This window comes from Ovis aries, chromosome 1 (assembly GCF_016772045.2).
Source record: "Ovis aries strain OAR_USU_Benz2616 breed Rambouillet chromosome 1, ARS-UI_Ramb_v3.0, whole genome shotgun sequence".
Classification (NCBI taxonomy): Eukaryota; Metazoa; Chordata; class Mammalia; order Artiodactyla; family Bovidae; genus Ovis; species Ovis aries.
Genome location: NC_056054.1, coordinates 58,484,841 through 58,503,314, shown reverse-complemented (window position 1 = coordinate 58,503,314; position 18,474 = coordinate 58,484,841). Strand labels below are relative to the sequence as shown.

Below are 18,474 nucleotides of genomic sequence, written 5' to 3'. Positions count from 1 at the left end.
CTCAGCTCCCCACCCGGCACCCTGGTCCCACAAGCCAGGCTTCCAGAAATTCACAGCCCCAGCGTAAAGCCCAGAAGCCCACACCCCGTAACTTCGCCCTCAGGCCCAGCGCAGCCCGCTGCTGCCCTCTCACTGCGGGTGCGGGAGGCACTTGGCCTTCCTGGGGCCCGTTGGGTTCTCGGCCCCGCCGCCCGCCCGGCCCCGCCGCCCTTAATCGTTGCCAGCCCCCGTGCCGGCCTGGCCACATCTGGCTGCGCTTTGCTGTCATCCTCGCCTCTCCACACCACCTAACCACCGACAAAAAGAAACAACCACCCACAACAACTCATCCCATCGGCCCCTCACCCCCCGCCCACTTGCCCCGAACTCGCTCCCAGCGTTCGGCCTCCCGGCTTCACTCACAGCCCCGGACGGATCTGCAAGTAGGAGGGGCGGGGGGCACAGGGGCGAGCTCCCCGCCGGGGCCTCCCGGGTCCACTCACAGCCCCGGACGGATCTGCAAGTAGGAGGGGCGGGGGAGGGGGGACAGGGACGAGCTCCCCGCCGGGCCTCCGGCGGGGGCGCGCCCCACTTTCTGCCTCCCCAAACAGGCTGTGAAAGAGCGAACGGCACCTTCTCACCAAGGCTCTCAGTAAATCAAAAAACACTCCACTATCCCCCCCGAGTCCCCTGCAACTAGGCTGTAACCAAGAGGACTTCACGACACTGGCAGGGCGAAGCAGCAGCAGGCTGGACAGGAAGGGGAGTTCTGCGGATCGATTTCCGAGGAGGGGGAGGTGGAGGTGGGGGCGAGTGGCCCGAGCCCGCGCTGTTCTCCCTCTTGGCCCCGCCGAACTTTAATAGCGGAGCCCCAACTCACCCTCGACTCCCTACACCTCCAGCATCCACCCCTGTGCGGGAGGCGCAAAGCAAACAGGTCTCCGAAGCACAGAGGCACATTGTTCGCTCCCGCGGCTCTTACCTCGGTCTGCGAGCGCGCCCCGGGGGCGGGCCGTCTGGCGCAGGGGCCGCACGGGGAGAGGCGCAGAGGGCTGCGGCCCCCGGGCCGGCGAGGGCCGAGGCCGGCCGCCGAGTCCGCGCGGGAGGCAGCGCCGCGACTCGCCGGCCGGACGCAGCGCCGCGGCTCGGCTCGTCCTCCTGCTTGGCCGCCGCCGCCGCCGCCTCCTCCTCCTCCAGCCAAGCAGCCAGCGCCGGGCGGCTCCTGGGGTTAGGTCAACATTTTCCTGCAGTTTCCCACACACCGCTCCGCGAGAGGGGTATTTGGCACACGCGCGCGCGCGCCCCCAGACCGCACGCTCCTTTAGAAAGATCAGAAATTCGGGAAGCGGAGCGAAAGGGGTGACGGAGGAAAGAACCCGACAGAGGTGCGCAGACTTGAGTGTCCCCCTCCGAGCGGCAGACGCGGGAGGGGCGAGCAGACGCCGGCGGCGCGAGGCCAACTCAGTTCGTCAGGCGAAACCACTCAGCCCGCCGTCCGCGCCGGCCGAGCCGGCATCCTCGAGCCGACCCTGCGGCCTGGGGAGGGAGACGGCAGCGGCCCCTCCTCACATTTCGGGTCCCTGGGCCGAGGTGGAACGGTGACCGCTGCACCCCCCGCCAAGACTGGCTGAAGGCGAGGACTGGGGCTTGGGGAAGCGGGGAGGTGTAGGGACGAGTCACGCCAGCAACGGAGGGGAGGTTTCCCCCCCGCCTCCCGATTCCGACGATCCCGAGGAATTCTCCGGTAAGCTCCCGATTTCGCTCCGGTACCTCTGCGTGTGTGTGTGTGAGAGAAGAGAGAGAGGGAGAGAGAGGGAGCGAGACGGGGGAGCGCGAAGTCCTGACACAGACTCTCCGCGAGGTCTGAACTGGAGTCACCTCCAGCCTCCTCCTCCTCCTCCTCCTCCTCGGCCTCCTCCTCCTTCACCCCAAATCCCCACCTCCTCAGCCCCGCGAGTTCGGCTAATCATATAAACATATTAGCGTGTACAGCGACAAAGGATAAATCTCTCCCTCCTGATTTTTCAAGCAAAGGGCTCAGGCAAACTCAAAAGATTACAGGCTGCTAAGTACAAAACGTGGAGCAGATAATCTATAACTCATTGCCGCCCAATAGCCATTTTCCACTCCATTTGAGCAGCTGCGGCGGTGGTGCACCCGAGCAAGGGGGAGGGGAGCGAAAGGGGACACTTACGGGCTCGAGAGGTTCGGGTGGCGGCGGCGGTGGCCCAGCAGCCGCCCGAGAACTGCCCGGCCCCTGCTCCGCCGGCCCGGCGGCCGCAGGGCTGTCCGGGCGGCGGCGGCGGCGGCGGCGAGGGACGCGCGCGCACGGACGCGGAACGCGCCCCGGAGGCGGCCAGTGGTGGCTAGCGCCCCTCCTTTCCCCTCCCCGTCGACTCGCCCTCCCCTCGGTCCCCGGGCTCCGCATTCAGTCCACCCCCCACCGCCCCTCCGCATCAACACACCCATTCCAGGCCGATCCCCCACCTACCCAAACTCCACTCACTGCGCGCTCGATCCTCCGCGCGCTCCTGCAGCGCGCGCTGTCCATCCTGTCTACACACACGCACTTTAAAAACATTTATTTTATTTCTGGAACGGGGTGAAAGGTATTCGGGAGACCGCGAAACTCCGGCCTCCGAGGCGGGGCGCTGGGGGCTGGCCTGCAGCTCGGGGGTGGGGGGGGTCCCCTCCCCTCTTCCCTCCAGGCTTGGGAGCTCTCTCCTTGCCTGCACTTCTGAGAGGCGCCCAGGATGCGTCTTTTACCCACCCCGTCTCCAGGTTTTCTCTTTTCTCCGCGCAGCGAGCCGGAGGCCCCGAAACTTTTAGTTTCCGCGGCCCTCCTTTTGTGTGACTGTTCGGAGGAGAAAGAACGTCTGTTCTCCTCGGCTGCCTCCGTCCGGCTGCGGCGCGCGGGGGACGCTCCAGGGTTAATGCGTCTTTGATACCTGAGATTTCCGGCTGGCTTGTTAATGAAAGTTACATTTTTTTTTAATTGCGATGACTTTTTCTTTGTAGTTACAGAGAGCTAGCCAAACTTTGACTTTATTGACTGTATTTCACAAGAGCGTTTTGTTTGTTTTTGATTAAACCCACCAGGATAAGCAAAGGAAGCAAAGGAGACTACAAGGCTCTTTTCTCGCAAGTGCATTCATCGCGCTATTTAGGTCTGTTTCCCTCATTTCCTTACATTGAAACTGCGTTTGCTCTTGTCCTCTGACCACACTTCCTTGCACCTCTCTGCTGGTAGTGTCAGCAAACAGCCAGGCAGCGCCTACGATGGACCCAAACTGAAGAGAACAGACCACGACGGAGAAAATCGTGCTTGAAAAATATTTGAAACCCACTTGTGTCCTTTGCATACGAATAAAAACAAACCTGGATTTTTTTTTTTAATTACGAAATTTCTGAACTGAAAGTGACTACATTTTCTGATGTATTTCGAAATCACTGTTTATGCTAATGAATGCAGACATCAATTAAAGAAGCATGTTTTCATTGGTTTTCAGGAAAAACTGATATTCCAAGATTTAAAACCTCTAGAAAATAGAATGAAACTTGAGATTCTTTGCTTTCAGAAACAATATATACTGTGTGTTGCTGTGGGTATGCTGCAGTCATACTTCAGAAATCATTTCAAATAACAGTGTTATTAAAATGTCAACAGCAGATTTTTCAAAAGACATGAAGGCTAAATACCTATATTTTGTCACAAAGCCAGATATTTGTAGTACTAAAGTAAATACAACTATTGGTCAAGTTTTCTCTCAACTTGTAAAAAATCAAGTTAAAAGTACATATGTGTAAATAGCTGAAACATGCTCTTTTGGTTGATTCATTTTCATTTTCTCAGATTCAAATAAGAATCCTTGATGATCAATTTTTTTTCTACTCATGTTTTAATATTCTCACCAATATTAAAGATAAGAGGAGCCACTTAGAGCATTGGTGCTTTAAACTACATAAACACTTCTATTTGCATAACATAATTCAAATATTATTGATGCAGGATATAAACTAAGACTAGGAACAAAACACAGTTATGCAGAACTAGTGTGAAACCTTATTTCATTTTTACATCTGTCAGAATTTAATCAAAAAGAAGGTAAACTTACAGAACTCTCAGACCTCAGAGGTCATTTATATCATGGTCTCCTTTTAAAATTATTTTATTCATGATTATAAACCAAAATATTTTAAACAGATAAAAATTTGCATTTACTGAAAAATTGTAGCCCTTTCTTTTGTTCATCTTTGAAGATTTTTCATTTATCCAGGCATGATTCCCAGTGAATGCATAGATCAGTCTAATCCTATTTTCTCTGGGGAGGCAAAACTTGGGCTGAAGTTTTTATTTAGTAAATTTAGTTAGTAATCAGTAGAAAATGTTGCCTGATTTAAGCTGCCCATATGTTTGCCCATTTACTTATTTATTTAACTCTCTCAGAAAGAATCTCAGGAAGAACTCACTGTCTACATTTCTTAGGTCTGAGGTACTTTGATGTTCAGGAGGTAAGTGAGTCACTCTCCACTATGTTCCTGAAAAGACTATAAGAAAAGGAGGATGCATGGGAGGGGGAAGACATTGTCAAGAAGTGGGTTAAAACTATAGGGAGTGGGAAATGCCTCATACAGATTTTTAATTTTAATGCAATAGGATATGTATTTTATAGAGTTCAAAGGGTTCAGTGCGTTTTTTTCTAAGAATATAATAAGCTTGATGTTTTAAAAATTATATCTAAATGTATTCATTCTCTAGGAGGTAATGTTTTAAATATTAAGGAATTTTTAATTCTTTCCTTGCATTTTACACATGATAATGCTTCATCCTTCTCTGTATTCACAAAGGACTGAACCAGAGCTTTTTAATTGCATTGATATATTCAAGATTAAGCTGTTAGCCACAAACCTGCATTACAAAGGAAAACTTAAATAACACACACACATATCCAGACAACATAATTTGCCTGACACTTCATGACAATTCAAAACATAATTTATAACAATACAGGTGTTATGGTAGGAAAAAAAAATGAAATGAGAAGCCTAATAATGTCTGCAGATGTTAGCAAGCTAAGGAGAGTTGGAGTATGTTATGCATTCTCTGCAATCCAATCAATTTAACTACTCAATCTATATTATTCTTTAAGTAATGGCAAAATCATTGCCTTATTCATAATACTTGCTAATTGTTTTTAAAAATAAATCCTACAAAGGACAAAGGAAACACCCATTTCCATTTGTTTTATGTTAAATCAACATCTAACCACTCATGGTGATTTCATTCAAAGAAAACAGAAGGAACTCATTAGTTTATGTGGTTTGAGAGATTGATGGGCTTCAAACATTTTAACCATACATGTTTTTTCCAACTGTAGAAACTCGTGTTTTTAATTTAAACATCTTTAGGAAACTAAAGATTATTTTATTCAATGGGTTCACATATTTCTGATACAGAAATTATGCTAACTTTTAAAGCTATTTACCATCCAGGCATCTTTCTTTAGAGCAAAGTGGTGAGGTACATGTCAAAATACAAGTGTGAATACCAATAGTATAGGTACCAATTTAAAGACTGAAAAAGTATGAAAATGGGCAGGGTTGCAATATATTGTGGTTAGTCTAAGCCAGCAGAACACTGGGAGTAACCTGTTCAATGCCCAACTCCAGCAAAATTGGAAATAGGTAAGCCAATTCTAAAAGGGGACACAGAGGAAGACTAGGGTGGTACAGGGAGAAGATCCAGATCTTGATAGTGGGCCAAAAATTATATGAAGTTTGAGCTACACTCTGTAGAGACCAATGAGACTAGATTGTATTCATTATTTTTGCCTGTGATGAGAGAGCTCTGTGAGAGTTCTAAAATTAAGCAAAAAACAGGTGAAACTGGTCTAGTTTCTAACACAGAAATAGAAATAAAATTAGCTAGATTTCATCCTAAACTCTGTGTTCCCTTTTCTTCATTGTCCCTGCTCAATGATGCTTAGTGCTGAAACTAGTTTTCCCTACTCTAGAAAATAAATCTTTTAAAGCTCTAGAGCAAATCAAAGCAATATATAAATACCCAAACTAAATTAGAGCTGGTTGAAAGTTCCTAGCTTTGTTTTTCATCTTAACTTTGCCATGCATGTAGGCTGAAAAGAAATCAAAACTCATTTTCCATGAAAGCAGAAACATATGAAAGCACTTGCCAAAGCCAGTGGGCTTTTAACTCTTCTCCCAGTTCTCTCCAGGCTGAGTGAATCTTGGTCCAAGAAGGACAAACCCTATCTAAAATGTAGAGATGCAGTCTCCAAAACTAATGATAGTTTCAACTGTATTATAAATGTGATTCTGGTGTCTGTGTTTAATGATATTATTTAGAAGTATATAATCACACCCAGTATTAAATACATATCATTTTGTAGTTGTTGCTTAGTTGCTGAGTGGTGTCTGACTCTGCTACCCCCTGAACTGTAGCCCTCCAAGTTCTGTTCATGAGATTTCCCAGGCAAGAATCCTGGAGTGGGTTACCATTTCCTTTTCCAGGGGATCTTCCTGACCCAAGTATCGAACCCATGTCTCCTGCATTGGCAGGTAGAGTCTTTACCACTGAGCCACCAGGGAAACCCCATCTTTAAATATCTACCAAAATAACTGGTAGCTTGACTCTTTCTGTGTGCCTAAAGTATTTATGTATGTCTAACTGTGTATAAAAGATTATACCTTTTTTTTTTACCATTATGATACTCAAAAGTAAGCAAGTTAAAAAAGATACCCCTCATAATCATTGCTCCACTGAGTCTTACAAAACTCAAAGTTAATCTTTCTTTCCATAGATTTATTCTCATAACTATTGGGTAATCTCCGCACCTTGAGGATTTTTTATAATCATCCTATAGATCTATAAATGTGTCTATCGAACGAGAAAGTGTAAGTATAAGAACACTCCCTTTATAGAAAGCTTATAATAATTTTTTATAATATTTTTTATCATAAATTCTCATCCCTTTTCTATATATGCAAACCTCTGTCAACAATACAGATGAAACTTCTTTAAATTTTTTGAAAAAATTCTAAAACTAAAAGTAACCTAAAATCACAACTCTTTGTTTTAAATATAAAGCCTATATAAAGTGGGCAGTTCTTAGTAAAGCAGTATGCATCAGATGAGAACAATAGCAAGGCGGTGGTTAATAGTAGAGGCAACTCCAGCTTGATTGAATCTAAACCCTCAAAGATAACCAAATAGCAATTCACAGAAGTCTAAATTGAATTTTTAGTGCCTCTGAGAATATGACTTTGATTATTCATGTCATAGTTCATGGTATTGTAGTATGGCAAAACTTGCAAAAGGCTTTTAAGAGTCAGGAAACAAACTCACGAATGCCCTCTTTGCATTTCAGAGAGTGAGTCAAAAGTATAATTATATAAAACATAATATTTCATATTAGAACACATTAAATTTATCTTAATGATACAGCATAAAATAATTGAAATATGTCATTTTGGTATTTTTTAAACACAAAATTATTTCAGTTTTGAAAATATTTGATCATCTACAATTATGTAACAGGAAATGTTTGACCTGGACTTTCTGATTTTTCTGATCATATATATTAGCTGTTACTAACATTGTTCATTATTTTGTTCTCTAATTAATATGGTGGTTATTTTTTGAACTCATCTTTTTATTTTAAAAAGAACTTTATTTGTTGTATATATTTTAATGAAAATAAGTTTGTTTCAGCATATGGATACTAGAACAGCAATTTGCAAAGGTTTTTCTTCTCAACCTAGTTCTCATCATAGTTTCTTGATAAGATAATACAATGTTGCCATCTCTATTTTCAAGAATAATTTAAATCTTTATAATTAGGTTTTCAACTTATTGTAACTCTTTACAATGCATTCTTAAAGTCACTATGAAATCCATCACTTAGGTCCTAGACCAAACAATGATGTAATAGGCATATGTTTTTGTGATAAGTAAAGTGCATTAGAAAAGAATCTTTTTTTTAATCAGTATCCAAATTTAGACTCACATTAAAATGTAGTCTGCGTTTCAAAGAAGGACTGAAATGATTTGGTAATGATAAGGTTTTGTTGCGTGATATTTAATGAAGAAATTTTGGTTTAGGTGAAACAATAAAAACTAATAAATAATCTCTGCAGCTGTTCTACATTAAAAAGTTGTCAAACCATCACGTGGATAATATATTCTCTGAATGATTTTGATTCAGTGATAGGGATGTGCTGTACTGAACACATCTCTTATCCAAATGTACTGATTACCAAAAATCACATATCTACAATATAACTTAAGAGGAGTATTATTGCATTAAAAGTGTTCCCCCTTATTATGGGAATGTAATTTATGACACCAATTTAATTAGTACTATGCCTTTACTACCTGAATTTAATGACCCAAATTCAAACCACATATATTTCTTGTTCAGACAATGTGGAATACACTGCAAGAAAAGTTAATTTCCTGTTTATTATATAATGATAATTGAAATGCAATAATTCATGCAAATATGCTGTTACTGCTGTATATGAAGTGACATATCTCAAGGAAGATGTCATGGAAATGACATGAAAAATATTTACAGTTTGTTAAAATCAGAGAAAATAATTGAATTTGTTAAAATAAAATCAGAGAAAAGACTTCCAGCTATAAAATGTAAATATGCCAGAAATCAAAGAATGTAAACTATTTTTAAATAATATGGATCCCCAGAAGACTATCATTTATCATGTTAAAATAAACTTATGGATAATCAAATAAGGAATCTGAAAAATATTTTTTAAAATGAATTTTGACATTTCATATAATTGCTCAATATTTGCTTTCTCTCCAGTGCCCTATTATAAAATGATTTTAAATATGATTTATATAAATCAAAACAATTTATGCAGATGTAGATTTGAGATGATAATGCTGACCAGTTTGTTTATGTTGAATATTTCTATACAGGAGGAAATCATGTGATGTCAAAATAGATACTAAATTCAATCTTTAGAGAACTCTTTAACTATTTAGGTAAATTTATAGCTTATCAAAATTTGGCGGTAACTTGTTACACCTTATCACTGAGGGAAATCTATCTTTGACTCAGTTTTCCAGTTAATGAAAGAAGTGTTTAAATACTCTGTAGTTAGATTATTAACTTCTACAAAACTGAAACAGATGTGTGTCTTAGTATGCCATTAAATTTATGATTTACATAGAACCCTTACATAGAGCTGAGCAGAGGCCAGTGATTCTAATTTGCTCTAGATTTACAATAACCTGATCTGGTTTTTGTAAGTACTGAAACACTTTAAACAAAATTAGAAAGCAGTTGTGCTTTGTGTGATTAAAGATGCAATTCCCTTTGGAATAATGAGAAAACTTAGAACATGTTTCTTTCTTTATGGATGTTTCTATTATAAACACGAGTGCTATACATTATATATTTTTGTTACTATGATTTCCTTGTTTTTAATTATAAAATAAACCAATTGAAGTTCATTGGAGTCTCAATTGAAACTATGCCAAAATTTAGCTGAAGAATGTGTACTGAGATTCATAAAAATCCTTAAAAATTTTCCCAGGGTCTTAAGGTCTTGTTATACAAATACTAGTTCACCATAATTTTCTAGAGCAAAATATATTTCTGATTAAGACCCACACAGCAAAATGACTTGAGTGCCAAACACATTTCAAGCCCTAGAAAATGGGATATATAAAATTGCTCAAGACAGATGATTACTGGATTCATTTGGTTACAAATAGAAAGAGGTTTATTTTATCTCATTACACAAATAATAACATGTATAGCACGGTTATTTAAATCTCCTTCTACTTTGTTTTGTGAATTATAATCCAGCAGCTTCTAAAAATCAAATCTATAAAAATACATAATTTTTAACACTGCGGATATTGGTTCCTTAAAAATCAGTCAAAAAGGTTGATATATCATTGTAAGCATTTGTGTGTATATTTATGTTTATAGAAAATAACTACGTGCAAGAATATTAATTCATTAAAAGTTTATCTCTCATAAAACCTTTATTAGCCCTCGAAGTCTTTGCCACTTCATATAAAATGATTTATCTTTTGAATAAGAAGGTTCCATTAATCTGTTTGACAAAAGAATTTTTAAATCATTTAAATAATTTATTTGAGTGAATTATTTAAATTCTGTAAAATATATATATATATATATGAGCGCATATATGTATATATCTGTGTCTATATATTTGTGTTCTGCCACAACATCACAGAAGAAATACAAAATAGAATTCAGAATACATTGTCCTTGACACCACCAGTGTCACTTAGTGTAGCTGCCCATGTGTCCTTTGATCACCCACTATTTGCACAGGACATCCCCCGTGCCCCGCCCTTAAAGGCCATTTGTGCTACATTTGGTACAAAAGGGTGATTTAATGTCAGAGAAACATGCATGTTATTTTCTATATTCATTTTCAATTTTGCATTTTTACTGAGATATTAGGCTGACATATTTTTCAAACTGTAAGGATAATAAAAGCAATTATTCAATACTAAGAAAATCTGCTTTCCTCCGTTCGGTGCTCTAGGTGCTACTATACTCCCTCCCCAGAGAAATATATCATTTGTGGAGACAAAGGGCAAATACACATGGAAAATAAATAAGAATATACATAAAAATTTATAAGCAAATACACAAAACTAATTAGGACATAAAGATTTAAATGATATGTTTAATATGCATGGCATTCAGGAACTTTAACTATATACTGTTTCTTCAGACTGGTACTTCACAACATTTTCTCTCAAATAGATCTTATTATTCTTTTTTCTTCCTTTGAATATGCATTTTTACTTATAAAAAATAATGAAACCATTGGATTTCCCCCCAACTTTAGGTAAGTTATGGAATAAATTTACCACAAGTTATCTTCAATTTTATTTTTAAACATGCCGGAAAATAAGTTTCAGTTGCTTATCTCCTGCACACAACAGAACAAGTTTTCTATCATATATATATGTTGTTTTTATCTAAGTCAACTTTTTATTGGAAACTTCATCCAGTTTATTCTTTGCAGCACTGTCCTCTCTGTTAGGTTTTGGTGGGTTCATTTGGGTTTTATTTTAATTTTGTGACCCATCTTTTCAACAAATTTCATATAACTTTAATTTACCAGGACAGTACTAACTTTACACAAATGAAAATCTCAATCTGTGCTCGTGACATGTAGTAAAATTTAAAGCCTTGGTCTTCTCTGGATTCTCCCACTTGTCCAACCATCCATATATATCACCATACCATCGTGTACCCATGGAATTCTCTAGGCCAGAATACTGGAGTGCGGATCTCCCAAGCCAGGAACTGAACCAGTGTCTCCTGCCTTGCAGGTGAATTCTTTACCAACTGAGCAATCAGGGAAACCCATTGTATAAGCATTACTCACAATACTCAAACCTTAGTAAGGAGGAAAGAATCCCTCAGCACCCTCATACAACTTTTAAAGTCCCTGATATACCAAAGTAGCACCATGAACTCTGGGGGAGACAGTAGTCTTTTAAATATTCATTAGATGTGTGAAACTGAACTTCTCTGGAAGCACCTTCCTCCCTACCCATGTTCTTGTATCTAGAAAATGTAAATTTTCCCCCAAATACCTCCAAGTTGTAGGATTCAGTAAGTAATATCACACTGCTTAGAAGTGTATGTACCAATCGAAGCAATTTTTGTTTTTTTTTTTAAATCGTTTCTCCAACTCTTGATTTTTTAAGAATAGTGTCTTTTTTAGTGTTTAACAAAGAGCCTGAGCTATAATTGGTTGTTGGAAAGCATTTATGGAATAAATGAGTTAGAATCCTATAATCATAAATACTGTTATAATATTTAGTTTAATAAGGCAGCTGCTTGTTGTACAAACATTAAAGCACTGCTTTGCTGATACAGATATTGTAAGTCAAACAACCTAAAAATCTTGTACAAATGTACTTATCACAAGTGTACATATAAACAATATGCACATAAATCTTAACAAATTTGTTTAGCCAATTTATTGAAATATTTTTATAGATCATATGTAAATACTTTAATATCTACACAAATTAGTGATTAAAATGAAATTTAAATATTTTCCAAAAACTAATTTGATAATAATGTTTGTGTGTATGTGTGCTTTTAAGTAAAGAGAAACACAAGTATAGATTAAATGTTCAAGGAGTTTCTAGGACTATTAATTATCTTTGTGTGTGTTTGTGTCTATGTATATTGGGGAGATAGGAAGTATATCCAGGAAGACAGAAAAATAATTATTGCATTTGAGTTTTTAAATTCAGAGAAGTTGTAAAGTTGATTGTTCCATTTTACCTAGAACACTGCTTCTCCCTTCAAATGCTTCTGTCTCGACAACTTATATAAATAAAGGTGTTTCTAGGGAACCTCAGAAATTTGAATCAACAGGCTTACATGGAACTTTCCAAGGGTTATATTTTATACCCTGGCACTTTGGTCTTATTTAAAAGCAAAATCCCTGACATCTTCTACATTATGGTAAAAGGTACCATACTTCCATTTTAGTTCACTTATGATTCACTAAGCAAAGACTGGAACCCTACATTCAAGAGCCAAAAAGAATTTTTATCAATTTTTTCCTTCCAAATCACCAGCAATGTTATTATCTTGAAGTATATTAATTAATCAAAATTATCAAAGAAGATGTTCTGACTTCCTGCTGATATTTTAAATATTATTTCTTTTTGTTTACATTCTATTTTCTTTTTTAATCTTTCCAAAATATATAGTACTTTTTATCTAAGAAAATCATATTGAATATTATTTTATCTTTCTTTGATGACATAGAATTTTTCAATGTTGAAGGACCATCAATTGACCATTGATTATCATAGCACTTATTACACACATCACTGTATTTATTAATTTATTCCTCCCCTACTAAATAGTAAGCTCCTTAAAATCACACTAAAGTTTATATGCCCAGCTCTTAGCACAGCACATAATAGAGGTCATATATTATATAAAATCTTTTAAATAAATCTATTTATATAACAGATTTTATGTAAAATCTAACCACAAAAGTAATTTATTAGCCCCATAGGTGTTGGGCCACACTGTTTTATTTTTAATCTACTTTTTGTCAACTTTTAAAAATTGAAAGGCTTCAGTTAAAGTTGGATTTTCAGCTTGTGTGGGCTGGGGGAGGGTCGTTGGGAAGGGCGTGAGGGGAGCAGGAGTAGGTCCAGCAACTTTTGACATAGAATTGTTGTTCAGTCACTCAGCTGTGTCAACGCTTTGCGACTCCATAGACTGCAGCACATCAGGTTTCCCAGACCTTCACCATCTCCTGGAGTTTGCTCAAGCTCTGGTCCATTGAGTTGGTGATGCCATCCAGCCATCTCCTCCTCTATCATCCCCTTCTCCTCCTGCCTTCAGTCTTTCCCAGCATCAATGTCTTTTCCAATGAGTTGCCTCTTCCCATCAGGTGGCCAAAATATTGGAGCTTCAGCTTCAGCATCAGTCCTTCCAGTGAGTATTCAGAGTTAATTTCCTTTCGGATGGACTGGTTGGATCTCCTTGCAGTCCAAGGGACTCTCCAAGAGTCTTCTCCAAAACCAGTTTGAAAGCATCAATTCTTTGGTGTTCATCCTTCTTTATAGTCCGACCCTCACATCTGTACATGACTGCTGGAAAAACCATAGCTTTGACTAGAAGGACCTTTGTCAGCAAAGTAATCTCTCTGCTTTTTCATATGCTATTGAGGTTTGTCATAGCTTTCCTTGCAAGGAGAAAGCGTCTTTTAATTTCATGGCTGCAGTCACCATCCACTGTGATTTTGGAGCCTAAGAAAATAAAGTCTTTCACTGTTTTCATTGTTTTCCCATCTATTTACCATGATGTGATGGGGCCATATGCTATGATCTTAGTTGTTTGAATGTTGAGTTTTAAGCCAGCTTTTTTACTCTCCTCTTGATGTAGAATACCTCATAGCAACCCTCAGCAGGAGAAGCTTTCTCTTTCAAACAAAAGGTTCACTCTTGGACTCACCACACTCTCCACCATTCCTTATTACCTTCTTAGAACCAAGGCAGTACCTTGTGCCATGAGTCAACCAATTTGTGATTTTTTTGTTTGTTTGTTTTATGTTCTCCTTTAAGAGTGGCATTCAAAAAAACTGAAATGTATCTTCACCTATTATCTCTGTAAAGTGGGAAATGGAATGATAGATGAAGAGGACTATATATTTCACCCAACTGCCCTTCACTTGCTAACATTTTTTTTATTGACTCACATTAAATATTTTAATTTTTGAGCTGCAGTGACCAGTAATTTATAAGTAAACAAATGTGTGATATGCATATACTGTTAATATGCATCTTAAGTTACGAGGAAATGTATTAAATAGTAGTCATAGTCTTTTTTTGTTAGGCTTTGCATGTATACTAACTCATCTGTGCGCTTACTACATAGCTCAATAATAAAGTTATAGTGCCCTCCTTATTCTTACTGATTGGCTTAATCCTCTCTACTTATGTTTACATGTAATAATTTTCTCTTTAGTCATCACTTGAAACCACTTTCCACCACTCTTCCACTGATGTTTACTCTTGCATTTTATTTTCTTTCTGAGACCAGTCTAGTTTCCCTACATGAGACAAAACCTTGGCATTACCAAATGATGGTTTTGATTCTTCTGTATTACCTAATATCCCATAAGTATAGTTCACCAATGGAGAAAAAATGAAAAGAACCAGTCTTTTTCAACCAAAAAAATGAAAATAAACACCCTTTTAAGAACTAATACATATAGTTCAGAAGACTTGCTAGCTAAACAAATAATTAAGACACCTAATTTAGCAGAAACCATTAAGTACGAAATGTTTTAAAGCAAACAAGATAAGCTTTTACTAAAAATTATTAAAAGTAATTGATGGTCTCAGATGTATTCAAAAAATATTCTTCCTTAAAGTTATACTTTTCAAAGGAGACTATTTATTTAGAATTGAGTTTATCTATTGAACCTGAGATTGGGATCTCTTTTTTTTTTTTTCTCACTATTGAAAATGTGTGTTTCTTATTTTTAGTATATCATTATTCTTATTTTATTTTGTATTTTTATTTATGGATTATGATCATAGGTCAAAACATCTTTCCATGGAATATAACTCTATTTTATATAAGTATGCAAACTAGAAAATGTGATCATAATAACTTACTCCACAAAGTGAAAATCACTTTCATTAAACGTGCTTATATTTTAAAATTCCTATAAATTATATTATTTGCATAATATCCTTTGTAGCAGTTAAAAATCACAAGTAATATATCCACTCTAAAAAGACTTTTGTGCTCATGTCATAACAGCTTTATAAAATTTTTAACTAACTGTTCTTTTCTTAAAGTGCACAAATACCTGCCTAACATTTTATTGTATTAAAGAACTATCTAGGCAGCTTCACCATTAAGACTATAAGAACAGTTAGATCTATCAGTTGTTAGAATAGACACGATTTAAAAGAAAATTATCACAAATCATTTCCTGTACCTAGAAACAGATATTGGCAAATACAATTGAATCTCCTTCATATTAGAAGTGTTCTTTTGTTTTTCACTACACAAGGTGCTTCTAAATGATGAAAAGAAAATTGAGTTTCCATTAATTTCAGTGTTTCTTTTTTTAAAAAAATTTATCTTTCCTTCCTTTTCACTTTTCCTGCCAAATTGTAAAATAAAAGAAATATTTAATTCATAAAATTGAATAATTAATTTGGCCAATTAATTTAGTTTGTGTCCATGTTAAAAAGTACAAAATAGTTTTACTGTTATTTTTGACTCTTAATAACATACATACATTAAGAAGTGGGATTTCTTTTCTGGATGCTTAATAAGCATCGCATGAGGCTATTCCTAGGTGAAATTATTTATATTCACTTCTCACTTAAAATTCTACAGGTTGGTATAGTCAAGTATTTGGTAAATACCATTTTAAATCACTTTGCTTTGCAAAAGTTTTTGAAGCGTCGCCACTGAAGTGCTTGACATATCCTTTCAAAAAAAACCACAGATGTAACTTTTGAAAAATAAGACTATATTGGAGATTAACCTTTTCTTCTCCCTCACCTTGAAAAAGATCAGCTGAAAAAGATCTGAAAATGGCCTCATAAGGTTTAAATTCCGTTAACTTTCAGTTCAGTTCAATTCAGTCGCTCAGTCGTGTCTGACTGTTTGCGACCCCATGAACCGCAGCACTCCTGTCCATCACCAACTCCCAGAGTCCACCCAAACTCATGTCCACTCAGTCAGTGATACCATCCAACCATCTCATCCTCTGTCGTCCCCTTCTCCTCCTGCCCCCAATCCCTCCCAGCATCAGGGTCTTTTCAAATGAGTCAGCTCTTCACATGAGGTGGCCAAATACTGGAGTTTCAGCTTTAGCATCGTTCCTTCCAAAGGAATCCCAGGGCTGATCTCCTTCAGAATGGACTGGTTGGATCTCCTTGCAGTCCAAGGGACTCTCAAGAGTCTTCTCCAACACCACAGTTCAAAAGCATCAATTCTTCGGCACTCAGCTTTCTTCACAGTGCAACTCTCACATCCATACATGACCACAGAAAAACCATACCTTTGGCTAGACGGGCCTTAATTGGCTAAGTTATATCTCTGCTTTTGAATATGCTATCTAGGTTGGTCATAACTTTTCTTCCAAGGAGTAAGGGTCTTTTAATTTCATGGCTGCAATCACCATCTGCAGTGATTTTGGAGCCCAGAAAAATAAAGTCAGCCACTGTTTCCACTGTTTCCCCATCTATTTCCCATGATCCCATGGCATCCCAGGATGCCATGATCTTCGTTTTCTGAATGTTGAGCTTTAAGCCAACTTTTTCCCTCTCCTCTTTCACTTTCATCAAGAGGCTTTTTAGTTCTTCCTCACTTTCTGCCATAAGGGTGGTGTCATCTACATATCTGAGGTTATTGATATTTCTCCCAGCAATCAGGATTCCAGCTTGTGCTTCTTCCAGCCCAGCGTTTCTCATGATGTACTTTGCACGTAAGTTAAATAAGCAGGGTGACAATATACAGCCTTGACGTATTCCTTTTCCTGTTTGGAACCAGACTGTTCCATGTCCAGTTCTAACTGTTAACTTTGGTTAATGCTAATTTTAAGATGGTCTTTAAAAAAAGTTTTTGTTTTGGTTTTGGTTTTTCACAAAAGCAAAGTAACTTAAAAGTTTAGAATTTGGACCAGGCCACCTGGGTTCACATCCCAGCTCCACCACTTTCAAGCTGTGTGTCCTTGCATAAGTTATAGAAGCTCATCTTTCATCATTATTTTCTTGTCTTATTTATAAAATGGGAATAATAATTACATGTACTTTGTAGTGTTGTTGTGTTATATGAATTAATACAGGCAGTACCTGGCACATAGTAAGTCCTTAAATATTTGCTATTATTTTGGTATAATCAATACCATAAGACATTTGACAATTATTCAAAATGCTGCTACATCAATGCCTAAAATTGTATGAACTGATGAGGAACAATTTTGAACATTCTTACATCTTTTTCCACTTGGGTTATATTAAAGCAAATAATTTCAGAAGTATATTTTGAAATATACCGCTTTATATTGACTACATAGAAATTTATTATGATATGTATGTCAGTGTTCTTGTTGGTACTTTGGTTTATTTTGTTAGCAGTTTGAAGAGTCCACTTGCTCTTTTGTTATGTTCATAGTTTACGATTTTCATTCTTTTTTTTGTTATTAGTATAAATGGTTTGTTTTTCCTTAAATCCATAAGAAGATAATCTGGTTAAACTTATACTTTTAAGAGTTAAATACAATTAAAGATAGTTGTCTTATAAACATCCTAATTCATTTTTGTTGACTTATAACCCTTCATAGTCCAAAAATAATTTACAAAGATTTATAGGCAAATAACAACTATAACTTAAGGCCATGATATGGAAGCAACCTAAGTGTCCATCAACAGCTGAATTGATGAAGATATGGGACATATATACAATAGAATACTCTTCAGGCATAAAAAAAAGAATAAAATTTTGCCATTTGTAACAGTATGGATGGGCTTAGAGTTTATTATGCTAAAGTGAAACCAGTCAGACAAAGACAAATACTGTATGATTCCACTTATACGTGGAATCTAAAAATAAAACAAGTTGCTTACTTATATTAACTCAATATAACAAAAAAGAAAAAGACTCACACATAAAGAACAAACTAGTAGTTACCAATGAGGAGAGGGAAAAAGGGAGAGACAAGATAGGGGTAAGGGATTAAGAGATACAAACTACTATGTATAAATAAGCCATGAGGATACATTGTACAACACAGAATATTAAAAAAAAATATTTTAGAACTACACATGGAATATAACCTTTAAAAATTGTGAATCAGTATGTTATACACATGAAGCATATATAATATTTACATCAACTATACCTCCATTAGGGCTTCCCTTGTGGCTCAGCTGGTAAAGAACCACCT

The 18,474-nt window shown here is 38.0% G+C and overlaps 1 protein-coding gene and 1 pseudogene across 50 annotated transcripts in view; both read right to left on the bottom strand.

The window, feature by feature from the left end:
* Positions 1–2,541, bottom strand: part of LOC132657964 (large ribosomal subunit protein eL22-like) — a 117,756-nt pseudogene extending 115,215 nt beyond the window's left edge.
* Positions 1–18,474, bottom strand: part of ADGRL2 (adhesion G protein-coupled receptor L2) — a 314,635-nt gene that overhangs the window by 204,838 nt on the left and 91,323 nt on the right. For 20 of the 50 annotated variants that reach the window (XM_060400351.1, XM_060400461.1, XM_060400449.1 and 17 more), the window contains exon 1: positions 2,471–2,541. The exons of 2 other annotated variants lie outside the window; for them this stretch is intronic. The gene's annotated coding sequence lies outside the window, so the exon portion shown is untranslated. Of the gene's footprint in view, positions 1–961; positions 1,762–2,173; positions 2,267–2,470; positions 2,542–2,749; positions 2,887–18,474 lie in introns of those variants that run through there. 28 more of the 50 variants (XM_060400377.1, XM_060400456.1, XM_060400492.1 and 25 more) reach the window with 4 other exon arrangements.